General features: G+C 47.5%; 1 protein-coding gene across 2 annotated transcripts in view; it reads right to left on the reverse strand.

Moving 5' to 3' along the window:
* Positions 1-21,737, reverse strand: part of Ephb1 (Eph receptor B1) — a 432,566-nt gene that overhangs the window by 314,201 nt on the left and 96,628 nt on the right. The window lies entirely within an intron of this gene.

Consider the following 21,737-nt stretch of genomic DNA (forward strand, 5'->3'; position numbering starts at 1 on the left):
GAAATGCTATAACAATACACCTCTACCCAACTGACTTAAGACAATAGAAAGATTCTGGAGACCAGATCCTTTGCAGTAAGCTGTACAGAGGACCACAGAGGCATTCCTTGCCTTCTTGGCTGGTTCTTGGTACCCTTAGTTGTTTGTGTTTTGTACCTACACAAGTCCAGACTACCTTCAGCCTGGCCATCTCTCATTTCATTTACTATGGGGATTTTATTAGAACACACCAGTCATGCTATAGAGGAATGTACCCAACTCTAGTATGAATCAATTTTAACTAATATCTGCAAAAAACCTACTGTGACTTTACTAGCTGAAGTCACACTGCCAGGTACAGGAGGTTAGGACTTTGACATCTCCTCCCCCCCCCCCCCAGGAAACACAAATCAGCTCATAACAAGAGGGGTAAGACATTTGAAAATACGGTTGTTAGAAGTCTCCCATCCGAGCTGGGCAGTGGTGTCATACGCCTTTAATCCCAGCACTTGGGAGTTCGAGGCCAGCCTGGTCTACAAAGTGAGTTCCAGGACAGCCAGGGCTATACAGAGAAACCCTGTCTCAAAAAACAAAACAAAACAAACAAAAAAAAACCAAACAAACAAACAAACAAACAAAAGTCTCCCATCCAATACAAGGATCCCAGGCAGATGTAAATGAGGCTAGGTATCACCTTCAAAGTCTTCCATACTAGCAAGCAAAGAGTAGTTCTGCATTTGTTCCATCAACCGCTCCCTCCCCACCTTGCTCTATCCTGGGAAGCACTTTCTCACCAGGAAAGCACAGGCTGGGACTGACAGGCCACATGTGCATTCCCAGCTCCTCTTCCATAACTGCTGAGGTCCAGTAACACGGCTCCCTGGCCTGCCTTGCTAGTCAAGCCTACAGATGCTGAAGGCCCAGGACTGTTGCTAACATCCATGGGGCACACCATCTTTGTTGTCTTTAACTCTAAGCAAATCCTTATAAAAATATTTTTATAAGACTTTACACAGGGAAGAGATGAACAAATATCTATTTGCCCCAGATAGGTCATCGTAAATGATGATAGACCAAAGAAATGATTAGACCTAAGTCTCATTGGTTGAACCAGTGAATGCATTGGGGTTAGTTACAAGGGCCTAGGTGAGGGGTTACTTATGGAAACACAGTTAAACCAAAGGAAGCTGCATCTCTGAAAAGCAGACCCGGAGACTTCCTGAGTCAGGTAAACTGCATGACCACCCCATCCCCCAAGGGGGAAATGCCTGTACAATATCATCATTACTTTCCCCTCAGTCCCCTCTTCAGACTTTACCATTTATTTCTTCCAACCACCCGGGAATTCAATAGGTAGCCCCTGTTAGGCAGCACGCACATCTTAGGTGCCCTCTTCATCTAGTCCTACAGCTCTTTATGCAAGAGAACAGCCGCTTGACAGCATCTTGACCATATTGGACTCAAAGCAGGTAGATCTTTGAGCCTTAGTGCTGATACTGTCTGCTTGTATCACCTAGGCAAGTTACGCAAACCCCTAAAACCCATGTTCAGTCACCCACTCAGTGAAGATAACACTATAACAATTGAGGATCGTCAATGGAACTGATACCAAGCACTTATATATAGCCTCTGGGACATACTATACGGTCTACAAAGAGCAGTTGTGTTAGAGCACATGACTTGGAATGAGAAGCAAAGTCTCTCCATGGCCCAAGTGCTTGAGCTTAACCTGTTTCCTGAGACTTTAACCCCATTGCTCATTCTGAAGGGTAGGCGTGGGCTCTGCCTTCAAACCTACTTCAGTAGCCATAGTTGGTTGAGAAACCGCACTCGGACATTCAGTGATGCTCTTTAACTCAGACATGGAGGTTTGTTGTAGCCTTCAACACCCCCACACATTGCATGTGGTAGGGTTCTGGGATGAGGTCACAGCTACAGCAACAGCCTTCTCTAATGGCCACTCTCAAAAAACAAGGTGACCCTGTGTGGCCTCACCTGGGTGTGAAGCAGTGGAGAAGACCACCAAGAAGGAGCCCAAAGGGCCTTATAGTCTGTATCCCAACCTATGACATTCAGAGAGGCTTAGGAACAGCACTGGGTCTTTTGGGCTCCAGACACTGTCTGCAATCTAGAAGAATGGTTATACTACAATAATAGCAATCCCAGTACTACCCTGCTCTGTGCCCTACCTCTTCATCCTCCTTGAAAGGGGCTCCTCAGCTAAGAGACCAGGAGTTGTCTGTGGCATCCCACAGCCAAACCTAAAAAGACCGCAGCCTCTTTCCAGGGCTGAAGGAAAAGGCTTGCTAAACTAGCTGGAAGTGAACATCAATGCAAGAGCCCAGGGCTGTGACATGTGGGTTTGATGGGTACAGAAGTTAATAGATCTCCACACTATACAGAACCCACAGCCTGCCTTGCCCACTGAGTGGCAGGGCAAGCAGCTATAGCTAAGAATAGCATGATTCCCGTGGTCTGATGCTTCATGCTGGAAAAAGATGGCTGGAGAATCAGTAGTTTGAGAACAAAAGAGTCATGGGCCCGTACTGTTCCCAAATAGCAACTAAAAATCAAGACTCTGCCTGCATCCACAGCCTTTGGGAAGGGGGTGAGAAAGTAGTTGAATAGTTCTGCAGAATTTTCCAAGAGGCCAAAGTCAGGACAATGTTTCAGAACAAAGGCAGCCTGGCACCTGAGGTGCCTTCCCAGATGCTAGCTGCCAACCTTCAAGCAGCTTGAGGCTGTCAATGCTATCTCACAAGGAAATCAATCCCAGAGTCCTCTTAGGTAGAATCCCAGTGCAGGGCCTAGCCATAGAAAACCACTTTCTTGAAAGGCTGGGACCCAGGACTCTACAGCCTTCCACGCCCAGGCAGAACCTGCTCCCCTCCACAGAAGCTGTCTAGTTCTCCACCCTCCTGTGGCCTGCTCACCCATAGCATAACTTCCCACCTCCATGAGATTTTTGGATGCAGGAGGGACAACCCTGTGAATGCAAGAATTGATAGCTTCTCTCCTACAAAGAATGCCAGAGTGAGCTAAAAAAGGAGAAGGAGGAGGGGGAGGGAGAGGAAAAGAGAAGGAGAAGGAGGAGGAGGAGGAGGAAGAGGAGAAGAAGGCAGGGAAGGGAGGGAGGGAGGGAGGGAGGGAGGGAGGGAGGGAGAAGGAAGAAGGAAGGAGAAGAGAAGAGAAGAGAAGAGAAGAGAAGAGAAGAGAAGAGAAGAGAAGAGAAGAGAAGAGAAAAAAGAAATAGAAAAAGAAAAAGAAAAAAAAAGAAGAAAAGTGGAAGGCAGCTGTTTAGGACACAAATCTCCCAAAGGGCCCATGGTCCTCTGGTCCTTTTTTATTTCTGTTTTAGCTACCTTTTTAATTTATTCTCTTCTCATAAGATGATCAGACACCCTCTCAAATTCAGATGCATCTTTCTAATATCTAAAGATACGTTGCAGCCAGAGAACCACATAGTGGATCTTTAGGCCTTTTTAGCATCGAACATCTGACCATAGCATGTCAATAGGCACAGGCATGGCAGGCCTCAGAAGCCTGGATACCCACACACAGTCCCAGACATCAGGTGCGTTGAACCAGATTGACAGCAAAGTTTCTTCCCAGACCCACATCAAGTTACTTCAGGTCATACCCCTCTGTCCAATCCAGTCACCATGGGTATAAAGAGGAAACAGAACCCCAGGGATTCAAGGCCAGGGGACATTATCCATATGAATATCCAGCAAGTTGATTGAGTCCACCTGGCCCAAAGCCCACTGCTATTTGTTTACCTACTGACATTTTTGTGAGAAGTGTCAAAAATCCATTAAAACGCAGGAGCCTGGTATTTTCTAGTCTTCTGGTCCCATGAGTTCTAAGAGATGAAATCTGTTTACCTTAGCCATCCTGACTGACCCATGAGTTTGTGCTGCAAGACTATGCATAATCAGCTTACTGTTCCTGGCCCTCCTGGGCTCTCATTCCACTCAGGATGCAGTCACCCAGTGGGCATCCATCACTTTAGGGAAGACTGGGAAGGAGAGTCCACATGCCCATGCAAAACAACTCTCCTAGGCCCTAATGAAGGCAGCGACAGATGGTGGCCTGGGCTCATAAATCAGCAGCAACACACTGCTGCTGTCTGCATCTCCCTGCCCTCAACCCTGAGTGATCTGTGCTTCAGTAGCCCTCGGATGGTACTGACTCTAGGCTGCATCCTAGAGTCCCTGTTCGCACTAGCAGCAGCAATAGTAGCAGAGGGAGCCTTAAGCTGGAGTCTTGTGATTGTGGTAGCTGAATTCCACTCAGCCGGAGGAAACACGGGCTGGACACATCCCACACACCACTGTGGAGATCCCAGGGGCCATCGGAGTCGAGAGAGCCACCCGGAGCTGCTCTTGCCAGGTGGTCGTCACTGGCCTTTGAACTTCCCTTACTGTTCACTGTTACCTGCACTGCCACTCCACCTGGTATGCCATGGTACAGCTCTCCTTGAAGACAGTGTTTGTGACCTGTTTCACTGACCCCTCTACTTCAAAGCCTCAATCACCCCATCTTAAGACTCCCAGGCTGGCCCAACCAATCCCTCTAAGGCTCAGTCATTGCCTTCCTCTGGGAAGCCTGCCTGAATATTCACCCTTGGCCTTCTCTGCCCTGGAGATGTAGCCCACACTATGACAGCTGTGTCCCACTCCATGCTCTGCATAAGGTCTCCTACTCAGGTTGCAGAAAGACTTCACAGCTCTGACCCTCCAGCAATAACCAATCTAGTAATAGATTCCTGAGGCAGGAAACACACCCATGGGCTCAAAAGCCCCAGGGTTCCCAGAAGTCATCATTGTTCAAGGAGCTCTCCAAGCGTCTTGAGTAACTAAGGCATCCCTTTTCAAGCCTCTATAGTCTTGCTGTGCAGTGTAAAGTGCCCATCACTGTTCCTCACACTTCTCTGGTTCATGGGGTTAGATCTGAAGGGCTTGTAATGACCTACCTGTCTAAGCTCTAGCCCTGACCTTTGTATATACCACATGATCGCTGTCATCAGTTCAGGAATTTGAGGGGAAGTGGTGGTGGGATTAATGGGCTACCATTAACAGATCCATAAGAGAGACCAATGGAGTGGGGCCCAACTTTGGCTATGAGATTGCAGCCCTGGCTTGTTATGCATCTAGGGGCTCGTGAAGGCAGGTCCCCAGGGGTTCCCACAACTGTCCTTTTTGAGTCTATAGTGCTCCCATCCTTGGGAAGGAACCTTTAGCCAATCCACCCCTTCTTGTCATGGAAAGCATGTCTAGTCCTTCCTGTCAATCACACTCCCAAAGCCTCTCTATTATCACCAAGATCTCTGGCAAAAAGGCCTGGAAAGACTTCTGTTTGTGTTTCCTGATTGATGTCATTGACCGGCTCCTGGCATCCAGCATTTCCTGAGCTCCCATATGGTCACAGTGCCATAAATGTCTTCCCCAGGAGCCTCACAAATCTCTAACAGCACTCACCTTTTGTACAAAACAAATGTCCCCAGAGGAATTTAAAGGTCCCGGAAAAACACTCTAACTGGCCTTAGGGTGTCTTACAGATTTTCATAGCTGGGCCCAGGCAGGCCAGAGTCCCCTTGCTCTCTTACTCTAGTCTAGCTGGGGACATCAAGTGTGTCCCCTGGGGGAGCAAGGGGGGGGGGTCTGGTGCAGTCCCAGCCCAGAGCCTGCTGGTGAATAGTAGCTATAATAGCCCTGCAGTGATCTGCAGTTAGGGGATCAACAAATCCCGTATCCCAACCGGGATGTCCCAGGCATTAGCATCACACTCTTAAGTCCCTTAGAGATCCTGTGAAATTGTGGTCATTGAGCAAGCAGGTAAAGGAAATTTGGGGAGGTAAGGCTCTCTGCATCTTGATTTGTCAGAGGAATGGAATGAGAAATCAATTGGCCATGCTGGACATCCCTGCGTCCAGTATCTCCAGGTAGGGTTGTCCTTCTACACAGAAGTCTGCAATCTACACCTTGAAAGGCAGCTCGTGGGCTCCCAACAGTAGATGGGAAGGGCCACCAGGCCTGCTTCTGGCTCTTTCACACTACCGGTTCAAGAGAAGTGTTTGCCCTAAAAGGCTAGGCTTTGGGAAATAAAAAATAAAATAAAATAAAATAAAATAAAATAAAATAAAATAAAAACATACAGTTTGGTGGCTTTGGAATCTATGTGTCTACCAGAGGGGACAGCTCATCTGCCATTTCTGCTCATTTTCTGTCTGTCAATTCAGGCCCTAAGTTACTTCAGAACATCCCATAAGTAAAAAGGCCTCCAGCAGCCCTGCTGGCCCCTCTGCTCTAAGCTTGAAGCCCTGTATAGCACCTTCAATAGCTCATCTTTCTACCTTTGCTTGTATAAGATGCCATCCAAGCAAAAACTATCTGCTTAGTTGGTCCCAGATGCCAAAAGTCTGGTTTCATGGAATCCCCTTTCCTTGTACCCGAGTGAGGGCCCACTCGGAATCGAGCACCCTCCATTCCACAACAACCTTTGGGTCAGAGGGGCCAGTAGCTCTTGAAATCTCATCTGGCTACTCAGCACACTTGTGGTCCCCACTACTTTCTTCTGATGGAGCAGAGCCCTCTTCGGGAGCTCAACAAGCTGTTCATGGCCCCAGCAGCTGGAAGAGGAAGCCTGTTACTTTCCTACACTTGATCTTAGTTAGCCAAAAGGCCGAGGGGAGATCCTGCCGCTTTCCTGATGGGCACATTCTACTTCTGTTGACGAATCCCAGGGCAAGTGTAACTACCTAGGGATGCCCATGGCATGAGTGCTCTTTATCTCCCTGTGTGGTGCCTTACGAATCTCTCTGTGTGACCCTCACACTCTCCCTCTCCCTCCAGGTGAAGCATACATTCCCAGGCCTGGAAGTCTCTCCATATCTGTCCTCTCCATGCTGTTGGTCCCGGTATCTTCTCCCGGCCCCCCTTCGCTCCTCCTTCCCTTCCTCGCTCCTTTTTCCCACTCCTCCCTCTTTTCTCTTTATTCTGCCTTTGCTGCATAACAGGGTGCTTCTGGGATGAATGGTGTTTTCAGGCCCGGCCAGAAATACATCCGGCCTTTCCCAGCCCCACCCCTATCCTCACCGTACTGGGGGCGGTCTGTGGAAAGCCCTGGCAGACAATGGGCCAATGGGTTCACTTGAGAGCTCACAAAAGCCCCATTGCCCCCTGAGCGGCTCAGAGTGACAGGGCATAGGGAACAAATCCCCTTCCTGTCAGGCTGCCTGCGTGGGATCTTACAGAGCCATGGGGCCTCTAGGCAGCTAGGCTGGAGACCTGGGCACTGAGCCGGAGAAAGCCAAGAGAAAGAGGCAACCTTTCTGTCAGCCAGAGCACCAGGGCAGGAGGGGGTGGGGTGTGCAGCATGGAGCATCAGAAGCTTGGAAAAGCCCACCCTGTGCACTCACTGTTGATGGGAGGGCCATCACGGCCATGACCATGATGCCACATACAGAAGGCCCCACACTAAGAGAGGATGGGACATGCAGCTCAGTGTAGCACAAGCTTACTAAGTCCAGGCACTAGACCCAGACAAGAGCCTGTTTCTAAGTGACTAAGTCAAGAATGGAGTTAAGAAAGCAAAAAAAGAGGCCCCTCACCTGGCCACAGCATCTCAAACACCAGCATCCCATTACTTACTTGGAGAGCTGATGGCTGCTAGCTACTAAGGCACCCTGGGTCTAAAGGCAGTACTAATGTGTCAGAAGCTTGGAAAAGACAGACCACATTCTAGCAAGCTGCAGATGTGCACATGAGGAAAAGACTTGTTAATTAGACCTCTTTCCTGGTCCAGTCAACTGGTGATGTCTACCGCAGACATGTCCTGAGGTTTGCGTGAATTTTTAAATTGATTTGGACAAACAAGGCCTCCTCTATCTTGTAAGATGTCTGGCCTCTTTTCTCTTTCTTAATTTCTATTAGCAGTACCAGCAGGTCTTCCTGGGAGAGAAGGGCTCTTCTTCCCCCACACTTTCCAGAGGAACACTCTGCTGTATGCATTGTCACAAAATTGTGATGAGGCAGAGAACGGTGAAGTGACTGTGTCCCCACCGCCCACCCCTGACCCCCCAGTGGCAGGTGCCTGTGAGTTAAGTTCACACCTCAGCAAGATGACACGCACTTTCACTCCACAACACACAAAGCCTTGGTGCTACATCTCTGGAATTGCCAGCGATGACTAAGTTATGTTTTCTTTATGCTTCACCAAGCACCTTCTGCCTGTCTGGCCTTCCTTAGGGAAAAAAAATGATCAAAAGCTTTATGTGCCCGCAGAAGAAGAAAACAAACACACCTGCTTCTTGTAGAGGCACCCCCTGCTTAGCTAGCCATGGGACAACTAAGACACAGCTCTGGGATGGGATGTAAGGAACACAAGCTCTCATGTCGGCTGTGAGATTCTGGACTTCCTACAAACAACCTCCTTGAACCCTAAACTTCTCATCTGTAACACGGATACAACATGGTGCTTCGCAAGGTTCTGTGCAGAGGCAATGAGACACTTTGGTGGAAGAGTTTCAATTTCATCCTGTCTCTGTAGTAACCATTTGCCAATGCTATCTATTATCTTTACAGAGTTGAATAAAAATTAAGATGTGCTTTTTTGAAGAAGCCGCTGTCCAGCCCTTAGCATTTACAACATCTGTCCAAGCAATAGCACATCTTCAGATGACTGTTAGAAGATAACTGGTGGCCTTACTACTAGAGATCCCACCATACAAAGGAGACAGACTATTATCTATTGAATGGGGAATCATCTCGACTGCTAGGGTAATAGGGCCAGTTTTAGATGAGTCCATCACCCCAGCCCAGGAACACCTTCTTATACACAAACACACACACACACACACACACAAGTGGCTTCTGAACCACTGGATGCTGTAAAGCATGAGTCTATAGCGGTGACTGAAAAGCTTTGTATCTCGGGCTTTATGAATTGCAACATCTCCCCTGTAACTAACTGAACTCTGTCACCACTGTCACAGCCAGTACACAGAACAGCCTATGGCTCAGGCGTAGATAAATGTGCTAAAAGAATATGATTGATGATATTTCTCTTTTTTTTCCTTGTAAATTTTGATTAACTAATTCATTATTTTGTTGTATAATAATCCAATACCCTTACAGCTACCATCGTACTCGTAAACTTCCACAGAAGTCTTTGTGACCTCCAGAAAGTCCCCAACCAGGACCCCAGGGATACTCAATGAATAAAAACAGAATTAAATACATTTCATATTCACAAGCCATCTGAGCAAAGTGTGCTCACAGAAGATGACTGGCCTAATTTTGGCCTATAATGTTGGCCTCTTGGGCTAACTGGCTTCAGCTAGGTTCAAAAGGAGTTTGAGTCCTTCCTGACGGGTATAAAGGACAACAAGAGAAACATGCCAAATACAAGCCTCATTTACCACTAATGAACTTGCAGAGGAATGCGTGTAATTAGCGTGGGTATCAGCTGGGGGTCTGTAGACTCGACACATCAATGGAAACGCATCACTGTGGGAGAGCTCAGAAGGGCGCGGAGCCCTGGGCTCTGATGTGAAGGGAACCACCAATCAGAGGCATGAGGAAGGAGATCTGTGAAGAGAAAATGCAGCATGGCAAAACCAGGTGGCAGAGGAGGGACCAGTGAGTGGACGGGCAAAGCGGACTTCAGAAGGGAAGCAGGTGACAATATGCTTAGTCAAGACAGGTCAAGGACTGCCCGGGTGTCACCTGGGAAATGGCAAGGTTCTGACTGGCTAATGTAGTCCAGAAAGACTGGAAAACAGCTAGAGATGGGGTGAGGGTCGGGGAAACCTGAATCATCAGCCCATATAACACATGCTAAAGCTGAGCCAAGATGGAAGGCAGTTATTAGAGCTTCTGAGTGAGACTATAATTAAGTCTCCAAGGATGGGGAGCAAGGACCAAAGACCTGAGTTGAATTGTGCCTACAAAAGAATACTTCCAAGATCTCATTTTCCATACTTATGAATGCGACTTGATTTAGAAACAGGTTTTTGATGTCTAATTCGTGGTTTTGGGAGATATAATGAATGATTCTGAGAGGTCATCTTAAGATTCAGGGTCGGCCCAACATTCAATACCTGGAGAGAGAACTTTGATACAGTGGGAGGACGTGGGTAAGCAAGGGCAGATATGATGGTAAATCGTCATCCATCGTCATCCATCGTCAACCTGGTTATACCTACAGTCACCATGGAAACACAACTCTGAGTGTGTCCAGGAGAGCGTTTCTAGAAAGGTTTAACCAGACTGAATTAAAAGGAGAATGCAAACTGACCACGACCATTGATCACTCTCTGCTTACTGACTGTAGATGCCACTGTGCCTTCCCCGCTATGACAGGCTATGCTCTCAAAAAGTGCTCAAAACAAACCCTGTCTCCTTTTTAAAAAAAAATTTTTTTTAGGTCTTATCTAATTTTTTTTATGTGTATGGGTGTTTTACCTGCACACGTCTGTGCACCCTATGTGTGTAATGCTCATGGGGACCAGAAGAGGACCTTGGATCCCCTTGGATTGGAGTTACAGACAGTTGTAAAGTGCCATGTGGACGCTGGGGATCAAACCAAGCTTCTGGAAAAATGGCCAATGCTTTTAACCACTGAGCCATCTCTTTTGCCCTCAGCCCTTCCTTTGAACGTTGTTTTGTCATAAAAGAAATAAGATGAATATATCTGGAATTGGAGTTATGTATCTGCAAACCAAGGAATATCAAGTAGGGAATGCTTAGGAAAGAGGAGGAAAGGGACATGGGATAGATTCTCCACAGGGGAGCAGAAAGCCCACCCTGGCAACACCTTCATTTTTTTTTTACCGTTGGCTTCTGGAACAGTGACACAACGAAATTGTGCTGTTTTAAGTGCACAGATCTGTGGTAATTTTTTTAAGAGCATCTCTTGGGACATCTTACAGTGGGAACAACACTCCCTTGTTATGGTCACAGATCAACCACTGTATCTCCCACTCGGAATCAAACTGTGACTATTCCCTACTTGCTCCGTGGCTGAATTGGCACAAATTGTTTGGAGCATCTGAGGTGGTCTCTGGGTGTGGTGATGTCCTCCGGAGCAGGCAGGCAAATGTCTAAGCCATTGGCTCTGTACTCGATGGTGTTTGCTGGCTTGGCATGACCGATTCTGATTTCAGGAGCACCAGAGCAGTGGGTTGGGGAAGTTCATTGAGGACAAAGTCCAGCTTTCAAGGTTCTGGGAAGGTTGTGGCAAAGTCATAACCCCAGGGTTTCTATGTGCCCTGAGAAAGTCTTTCACTGCCTCAGACTTCACAGGACTCTTTGGGGATAACTAGCAGAGCCCACCAGGACCCTGCAGAGAAGAGCAGAATGGGAAAGCCTGGACTCACCACAGAAGGAAGGCGTCTTGCAAGAAGGTTAAGGCAATGCCTTAAATTATAGGAAGGACTTGGGAGTGGCAGGGGCCGGGGGTAGGGGGAGGAATGGGAGGCCTGAAGACGTGTCTCCCAAACAGTAATCTGTAGAAACAGAAAAAGAATGTGTATAATGGAACATCATTTGTGTGGCCCAATTAGTTAAGAGCTAATTAACACAGGCAAACCAGTGTTTTAAAGCACAGATCCCCCTTCCGAGGTGGGGGGATGGGATGGGGAAGCAGAGATGTGGCTTTTTGGGTACAAGAACAACCTTCAGGAGCTCCCACCAGGCAAATGTCCTGGCTGCCAAAAAAAAAAAAAAAAAAAAAAAAAAGGGTCAGGCTGCAGACAGTGTTGAGTGTGGTCACAGCATGACCAGGATGCTGTGGGCTAGTAGGACCCAGAAGCCAGCCTCGGACCATTCTGATTTGTCCTCACATTGCTTAGAAAATGGCTATGAAAGAAAAGCATGGCAGGTCTTCCGGCCACTCTATCGCCCACAAAGCCACTGGAGCACCTGCAGCCTTTGATCCTCCTGTGTCGTTAGCCTTCCAGACCTCCGTCCCTATGCACACGACTTTATCCAGCAGGCGTTCTCCACAGATGTGCCTGACTGATGGATGAATCTTGTCATCTTCTAATATACTTGGAGGTGGGGGTAGGGGGGAGGCTGAGTGTGGAGGTGAGAGGCAAGCAGTGGCTGCAATGGGCAGAATCCATGATCAGAAAGGAAGCTGGGGGCCTGTGCCCTCACGGGCATGAAATGTCAGCTTTGTGGAATCTCCTGAGGCTCCTTTATCCAGTACTCCTTCCGACTCAAGCAGGAAAGTTAGCAAAGACTGGTACCCCTGATGACTGCCAACCTTCCTCCACCTGCAACTTAGGAGATCAGAAAAAAAGCTCTATACTAACAGAGGGAGATACTGACTCAGTCACTGATGGGGGGCAGGCCCTTGTAAGAGCTAAGTACCACCCATCTGGCTGCTATCTCCTTGTAAGCCTGAGAGGCTGTGGTAAACAATGCTGGGGTGGGAGGGCAGATAAGCTCCCTGCTTCAATTTTTCAGATTCTCCTTCCAAAGAGATCGTTTGTCTCTCAAGATGCAGCCCCGCCTGGGACCCAGCACTCTGCCTTGTGGTGCAAGAACTATATTCCCCAAAGGCCCCTGGTTAAGAGAAAGAGCTAGGCAAGACTGGCCCAACAAGAACATATTTGCCAAACCCAGACCTCTTTTGCTAAAGGAGCTTGAACAAATTGCATCAACACTGTAGTTAGATGCTTTGAAGCAACCTTAAAAGTTTGTTTTGCCTAAATCACAGTCAAACGTTCTTCCCTTAACTCTGGAGTCAGCGGCAGAATTAACCTCCTCCGTCACATATACTTTGAATCAAAAGACACTACTCTTGGTTTGTGTGCAATGTCTCTCTACCAACAACCTCATAGAATATCTACCTCACTTGTGAACTTTCTCCCACTCAGAGCCATCCATCCCCAGCTCAGCAGTTACAAAGGCCCAATAACTGCAGGCTTTCCTCCTTCAGCCCCTGAGTTCACCTGCTATGACGGCCCCTCCCATCCTGTGGGCCACAGCAGCTCTGGCCCAGGCTGACCCCCCCACCCACGGCAGCCCCCAATACTGGCACAGTGCTAGCAGCTGCTTTCTTTCAGGAGCTGCCTCCGTGAGATGAAAGGGGCTATGTCCCTTAAACAGAAGAGAATATTTTAAACAGGGAATTAACAGCAAATTAAACTGGTTTCATTGTGCTCATTCATGCGCAAAATGAGTGTGGGAGTTAAATGGAGAAAAACCAAACAGACCATGAGTAGCGATAATCAGAGGGCAGAATCCAGTTCCCAAAAGAAAATGATCCCTCGGAGAGAGCAGAGTACTGCATGGAACACGGATCCCAGGGTGTCCAGAGCACTCCCCTCTTGCCCACCCAAAGCCAGCATCCTTGCCAGGCTGCATGGTGCAAAGGGCCAGGGCTATTACCTTCTGTAAACGGTGTTCAGGAATAGCTTATTGCATTGCCTCCGAGTGCTCAGTCAAAACCATTAAAGCAACAACCAATGAGGTCCACAGCCCTCATAGGGCTTTCCCTTCCCAGGCACAGTTTCTATACTGGGATCTCCATGAAACTGCCCAGCCCACAAACAGGCTGAAGGGCACTCATCAGTTTCCTTGGAATTCATCAGGTTCTGGGCTTAGCAGCCAGAGAACAATAGGATTAAAGCACTGAGCAACTTGTAAGAATTTCAGGAGCCTCTTTCCTTCCAACCCTACCTGCTTCGTTTACTAGCTGATGCCCATCTCTGCAGGGCAGCTAGTGCTGCAGAACACAGATGCAGCTGGATGCGAGGGGACTCTGACCCCAGGGCCTTCTGAAAAGTTGTTTGTTGCAAAAAATGGGAAGGCTCCCATGCTGATTCATTTGTGTGTGTGTGTGGATGCCCATGCGCAGCTGTGTGCACATGGACATGTATGTGGCAGTGCACCTACACATGTGTGCATGTGGAAGGCATAATCGATGTCTGGTGCTTTTCTCACATGCTTTGTATTTCTTTCTCCTTTTTTTGAGAATTTCATATGTAAATACGCTCTCATTTTCATCGTCTCCACCTCTTCCTCTCCTACTTCAACGTAACCTTCTCCCAAACTCCTCGGATTCATGACTTCTCCTTCCGTAATCATTAGAGTTACATATATCTACAACCTCCGGCATCTCTTTAGTCTTGCTGGCATGAGCATGTCTTTAGGGCTGACCACCTACGATTGGATACCAGTCAGAATGATTACCCCTGGAGAAAAGTAATCCTTCTCTCATCCCCAGCCATTGGCTGCCTGCGGTTCTTCATCGAGGGGTGGAGCCTTGTGGGATCTCCTCCATCTACGCTGGCATGCTAACCTGTGTGGTCAGTGAGTAGCTGTGGTGTAGGCAACCATAATGTTAAGACTTAACAGAAGCATCACCCCTGCCACGTCTTATAATCTTTCCACTGTCCCACCGTGTTTCCAGGACCATGGGTTCAGGAGTTGTGTTGTAATGTGTTGATTAGGGCAAGACACCCACTGTCACTTTTTGTCTGCATTTTGGCAACTGTGGATCTCCACAGCAACTTCCATATGCTACAAAAAAAGAAGTTTCGTTTCTTTTCTTTTCTTTTCTTTTCTTTTCTTTTCTTTTTCTTTTTCTTTCTTTTCCTTTCCTTTCCTTTCCTTTCCTTTCCTTTCCTTTCCTTTCCTTTCCTTTCCTTTCCTTTCTTTTCTTTTCTTTTCTTTTCTTTTTGGTTTTCAAGACAGGGTTTCTCTGTGTAGCCCTTGGCTGTCCTGGAACTCACTCTGTAGACCAGGCTGGCCTTGAACTCAGAAATCTGCCTGCCTCTGCCTCCCGAGTGCTGGGATTAAAGGCGTGAGCCACCACCGCCCAGCAAGAAGTTTCTTTAATGAAGAATGAGAGCTTCACACCTGTGGCTGTAAGAATAGGTGTTAGGAATATGATTTGAATGGATGTTGATTTAGAAAAATGGTAGTCGTAGTCTCTGTCTAAAACTCTATGACTTCTTAAGCTGTGGGTAGCTAGCTAGGTCTACAGTACCTGGCATGAGTTCCCTCACAGTGCCTGGGCCTGAGGTCCTATTAGACAGCTGTTAATGACACCCAAGATATAAGTGGCACTATTACACCCTTGGGGATATCTTGCTAAGCCAGTCATCCTTGTGGTTCATAGACTTAACAGCTGGGTAGCACTATTGACTGCTTCTCTCTCTTAGTAGCTTGCATAGCACCTTCAGATGTTATGAAAGCTAGTCTTCAGGAAGTGGCTTCCAGGTCCATTTTAGTTCATTCCCCCAAGTCATGCGTCTAATGTGTGCAGTGTCTTCAGCTAAAGGGTCTTACCTTTGAGTCTGGGGCACAACCAACACAATGGCATAAACCTATATTATTTTTGTGTTCTGTTGACACCCCACCCAACCAAAAATCCAAAATAAGGTTTCCCATGACTGCCACTATGGTATGTGTTAGAAAGTCTATGGCTCCTTGGGGGTAGGGGAGGAGGCATTACCAACCCACCTTGCATAATTCCATTTTATACACACATGCACATTTAAGACAGGGTCTCTCACTGAATCTGGGCTTGTCAGTTCTGCTAGACTTAGCTGACCAACAAGCCCCAGGGCTTCTGACGCCCCAGGACAGAGATTACAAACATAGCAGTCACATCTAGTTCTTACACAGGTATTGTGGATCAAACTCAGGTACAAAAGCTTTACTGCTGAACCATCCCTTTATCACCTCATGCTAATTCATCTCTAATAACTTAAGAAGCAGCTGAATGTGCCCATGTGTGCCGTGCACACCACCACAGCCCAAGTACTGGGACAAGCTGGGGCTTCTTTCTGAAGCCAGGGAGTCCTCTAGGGTTAATGGAAAGTGTCAGCTCTTCCCTATCCCTTGCCCTTACACACACACACACACACACACACACACACACACAGTGAATTACCTAAGTGTCTAGAGGCAGCTTCTCACAGCCCATCTTAGCATCCCACCCCCATCACCACCATGCATTTCATCAGCTCGGGCTTGGCTGTGGCCAAAGCTCTCTGTGGAATGCTTACACACCTATCAATACTTTTTTTAAAAAATTATATTTTTTTAAATCTTTATTTATGTGTGTGTGTGTGTGTGTGTGTGTGTGTGTGTGTGTGTGTGTGTGTGCATACAGGTGCCCGTAGAGGCCAGAAAAGAGTGTCCTGTCTCCTGGAGTTACAGACGTTCATGAGCCACACTATCTAGATGATGGGAACTGAATGCCAGGTCTCTGCAAAAGCAGCAATCACAATCACTCTTCACCACAGAGCCATCTCACCAACTCAAAATTATAAAAGAAAAACTTGAGCTTTAGTAGTCCTGAACATACTGAATGCATACATAGGCCCCGTGCCCTCAGTTCAGGCTGTGAACAAGGTGTGCGGAGACTCCTGTGAGAGCGATCCTGTTTTTGGTGACAGGATGACCTAACAGTTCATTATCAGAGTGGCACATTGAAGGTTGAAGGCTACAAATACCTAGTAAAGAGCACATGTGAGCTCTCAGAGCATGAGATAAAGGGGATTCAGTCTTCAGCAACTCCTACCCCCCCCACGCGCATGCATATTTTTAATGGAATAAGCAACTTTCAAGACACTCCCAGAACAGACACACGAGTTGAATAACTGAAATACCACAAGCATTAAGCAAAACTCATAAGCCCAAGGCCGCTGACACTTGCCCTGCCTTGGGTAACAGCTCTTCATCAGCTACACGAAGAGCTGAAGCCAGGAGAACCTAATCATATATGACAGGAAATTGGCAAAAAAAATATATCAAATAATCAAGAAGATTATTTGAAATATGGGTATACATACACTGTCGTTAATGAGGAGCCTCTCCCTGTGCGTGTATTTTGCTTCACCATGCCGGCTAATGAAATTAGGAAGCCATTTTAATCACAGCAAGATATTTAAAAATATTGTTTATTTCATCTTTATCTGATTTTTAATTTTGTTTTACTGCACATATGGAAATGCACAGGATATATTATAATACTTAACATATGCAAATCTTCTCTAAATACATGAGTAGTATGCAGGTATTGAAGCTCTCATGCTTGGTTTGGGGTCCTGGAGGTAGAGACTTGTCCCTGCCAAACCCTGTCCCCCCAAAAAACCCTATAGACTACAGGCTCCCATCTATTGGCCTCTCTGACTCTCCTAGTCCGTCCTTTTGTCTGTGTGTTCATGGCTCCGTGCTCTCTCCTGATACATACATCCCTCAGCCTCCCCCATTCTTGTACCTTCCAGAGTTATTCTCCATCTTACAGATATGTCAGGCTTCCTAAGAGGAAGATCGGATCAAATTTGTCTTGCACACAAAGGCTTCTGAAAGCTTCCCATGGGTCTAGGGGGTGGGTGGAGGAGTGCAGAGCTCCCTTCCGTTCCTTTCCGCTCCTCACCGGTATCAGCGTCACCAGCAACATCTACTGCTCCACTCATATTGGACAGACTCTACTGCTATATGTGTCACCCCCCCACTCTTTCCATCTCCCTGGTCCCTTTAAGAGGAAGTAACAGAGGTGGTGTCACTTTGTCGGTAGAATCTGCGCCCTGCCCACGTTCCCACAGCGCTGCCTCACCTCTGTCTCTGCTTCGCCAGTAGCCTTTGCACACTGTAGCAGTCAGCTTCTCCAAGTTGCCCTCAGCTCCTACCTATCCCCTCTCACATCCAAGTCTCACCTTGTAGCATGGCTCCCTTTACCTAGAGTATTACCTTGTCTTCCACCTATGCCCTTTGCCCTTTCCCTTTCCTCCTCCTGAGTGGCTTTAGCTTAGGTGCCACAACTAATACAAGATGATCACCATACAAGCCACTGGTGGCTGCCCATCTAGCAGGTAAGAGCCTGTGGGGAGAACGAGCCAAGCCAAGCCAGTTCAAGCCTCCCACTCTAATTCACCATGGGCAGGACATCCACCCTACAGTCAGGCCACCACCAGGGACTTCTCCCTTAACCACTACTTTCATCCCGCCTCTTCCTGGCTCCAAAGCACCATCTCTATTCAACTCGTATAAGACTTGAGAAGCTAGTAAGTACCTGAACTGGGCTAGACCCTGTGGGAGGCATGGAGACGCCTTCACAGCTGCCTCCCTCAGCTTCTCGAGCAGATTGACATCCCTGCCGGCCGTCATGTATAGCAGCCAAGCCAAACCCAGGTTCTGAACTCCCTGAACACTCCAGAAAGATGCCAGTATGTCTGTAGGCATTGTCTTTACTATTTCATATGATTCCCATAGCACCCTGTGAGTGTTTCTACAGAAAGGAAAATAGAGGTTTGAGAAAATAAACCCACAGAATATACCACAACCAGATCCTGATGCCAACCGCGGTCTTGCCTACAGCCAACGTTCATTCTCCTAGCTTAGATCCCAGCAGCTTCTGTAACCCACTTAGCCTTTGTCCTCCTTGGTCTACAACAAGCAGAGACCCAGGTCGATCGGTCTTCCACCACCTCAGAAACTCAGCAAGCACAGACAAGACTCTGGAACATCCTCTGCTGCCTCCCACGTGGAGGGGCCATTTCTTCAAAAAGTTCTACATCAGAGAGTGTGGTCTGGGTGGTTGGAAATAGGGAAGAGGACAATGAGACGATGTAGCTGGCTTAGGGAGGCTTTTCAGCCAAGCTTGACATCCTGAGTTTGATTCTCAGGGTAGAAGTGACCCATGCAGGTTGTACTCTGACCTCCAAATGCTCATCATAGCATGTGTACCCACACACACACGCATACATACATAAGTTATATAATGAATAAACAAATGCATGTACATGTATGTGTGATTACATCTTGTAAAGGGAACGAAATCACTCTTAGGGTGTAACAAATACTATCCTCCAAAAATTCCACCATGTGGAAAGGAGAGAAGAGATGGAGTAGCTTAACTAGGGCTTAATACATGCGCCAGTCAAATAAACACAGAAGGGCTTTCCAGGTAGAGAGGACAGTAACAGCAAATGATCCAAAGCTTGGTGGTGAACAAGCTGCCCAGGGAAGGACTTGAGAAAACTGACAGAGATGGAGGAACATATCAGGGTAGCCACAGTTGGACCAAGCCTCACACGGCCTAGAATACTCAGTAAAAAACACTTTATGGCCCCTGGGCCGAGACGAACGTCATGTGTTACAAATTTAAGACAATGCGTTCCTACCTCTAATCCTGGGAAGTGCCCTATGAGCCCCTTTGGTACTGTGAAGAGGTGCTGAGCTTTCTTCAATCCCTCCATCTTATAGACTAACACATGAGAAATTAAAAAAAAAAAAAAAAGCTGGAATGGCAGATGAGAGTGAGAGTGTCTTCCTTAGCGGTTAGGCATTCCAAAGTTGGATCTCAGCCTTGTCTAGATTATGCTGTCCATACAAAGTCTTCCCCTCACTGCCTGCCCACATGCTGCCAGTGCCAGGAGCATCCAGGACCGAGCCCACAAGCCCCAAGCAGTATGCTCACATGTGGCACAGTTGGTACCACACAGCTTCCTCCCAACAAAGGAAGGAGACATCAAGGTGTTTCTGAGACCATTATGGCTGGCTTCATGTCCCCAGAAGCCCTGAAACTTCTCCTGAAAACAGACAGCCCCGAGAGGGAGTCTTTACACAAGCACCCATGTTTTCCTCCGTAAGCAATGGAGCCTGCACAGACATCTCTCCCCTCTCCTCTCACAGATGGATGCCTAGAAAACACAAGCCTGCTTCCAAAACTACAGATCGTGCCGAGGCCCACATCACCTGCTCACGGGCAGACTCTATAGTTGTTTGCCAGGGAAGGGGGTGGTATTCAGGACTGGCCATCCACCAGGCACAGAGAGATGCTGAATCCTGTCATATGGGGCTCAGATTTTAGATGACATGGTCGGTAGGAAGAGGATCTGTGGAAACCAGCTGAGAGTATACACAGCCCAGTCCAGCACAGCCCTGCTATCAGCACGCGGTGCCTCCTGTGATCAAGTGATTCTTCTCATCTGAAACTGTGTGTGTTCACAAAGCCCATTTTCCAGGATAGCACCTGGAATGGTGGGTTGCTGAGAACACAAAGACTGGGCACGAGGCTGGTTGGCTGGGACTGCACATCATCTGCACACGTCTGGCCACTCTGCTCACTCCTGGGCACATCCAGCCACCCAGGTATGATAGTCTTCAACCCCAATCCATCCCATCTGGCATAAGAGAAATGACAATTTGCCCTTTTCAGGATCCACCTGCGTCCCTAAGTCATGACTACTCAAGGGAAGGTTAGTGACGAATGGTGAAGCCAAAGACTGTCCAGCCTTGGCCGTCTTATCCAGTCTACGCTGTCTTGGCAGATGATGGGAATAGAAATTTCCACAGACAGGGCTTTGGAGACCTTCCATTGGCCATGGCACAGATAGCTCCAGCTACCTAAGCAGAAAAATATCCCTCCCCAATGAGGGACTATAGACACAGTGATTAGAACTAGTACCCCAAACCAGCCTCCATCTTCCCTTTGTAGCTTACCCCAGAGTACCCAAGTCAAGACGAAGGAAGGCCTGTGATGAGGAACAAAGGCTCCCAAAAGAAGAAGAACATTTATCCACTCAAGGTGTCAGTCAACACTGCAATAGAAATGATGGGAACTGGCTACTTTACGGCAGGGTGGTCAGGGGAGGTTAGCCACAGGAAAAGCCACTCTAAGCTGTGCATGAGCTGCAGAGAAAGCATCCCAGGGACTCAGAACTGGACTAGACGTTGATTTACACCTCTGGCTGCTGAACTTGCCCTTACTTCGCTCCTTCCCCTCGTGCTCGGTGGACTAGAGACACACAGGGAGTGATCACAGGGTCTTCCTTTTGGGATTACCGAGGCTCCCAACACACTGACACCAGATGATGCTATAGTAGATCTCATGATAGGGGGTATATAGTGGTTGTGACTATCACTATTTTCTCCCCAACTGGTGTGTCACCGATCACCTCTTCCTTCAGAATGATGTAATTGTTTCCTGATAACAAACTAAGCTTTAGATCTTTCCCTTGGTTGGCTGTTCACAAGCTGGAGCTCTTCCATCCCCTCTCCTATTCCCCAGAGACTGTGCTGACTAGTTCCTGAAGTGAGAGAGTAAACCTACCTGGGCAGACTTGCAAGAAAGTACCGAAAGTTTGTTGATACCAGAGGTAGTGGTATGAATGCCTAGCTGCATGTGCAGTAGTCTTCAAGCCTAAGTCCTGAGGACCCCTACAAAATTATGCTCAGTCTTAGACTCCCAGAGCTGAAGTTAGTGAAAGAATAACTAACTAAGGATTTTAGTCCCCAGTGAAGATGTTCAAGGTGGAATGCCCTGTGGGTGGCATCTCTTAACACATCCTATTTTCCTCAGCATCCTGAAGAACCTGTTCGGCTACTCTCCTGAGGAGGCTTGTATCTCCTCATCACCTCAGCAACTCCTGATACAATTCTCTTCTACCAGATACAGAAAAATGTTGAAGTCAGAGAATATCCCAGCTTCTTGATTATTCCTAACCCTACCTGAGGCTCAAATCTTCTTATGACCTGCAAACATGATTGGCAAAAGCAGTATATGTTGGATATATATGTATGTGTGTGCATATGTGCATATGTGTGTGTGTGTGTGTGTGTGTTTTAAGATTTCTTTTCTTTTTAAAGATTATATGTATATCTGTATATCCAGGTGGGTGTAATGGGTACTTGAGCACATATGCCTGCCGGAGCCTGAAAAGGTGTTGGACTTCTTGGAGCTGGAGTTACAATAGGTTTTGAGCTGCCTAACACAGGTGCTGGGAACAG

Source organism: Mus musculus, chromosome 9 (genome assembly GCF_000001635.26).
Source record: "Mus musculus strain C57BL/6J chromosome 9, GRCm38.p6 C57BL/6J".
Lineage (NCBI taxonomy): Eukaryota > Metazoa > Chordata > Mammalia > Rodentia > Muridae > Mus > Mus musculus.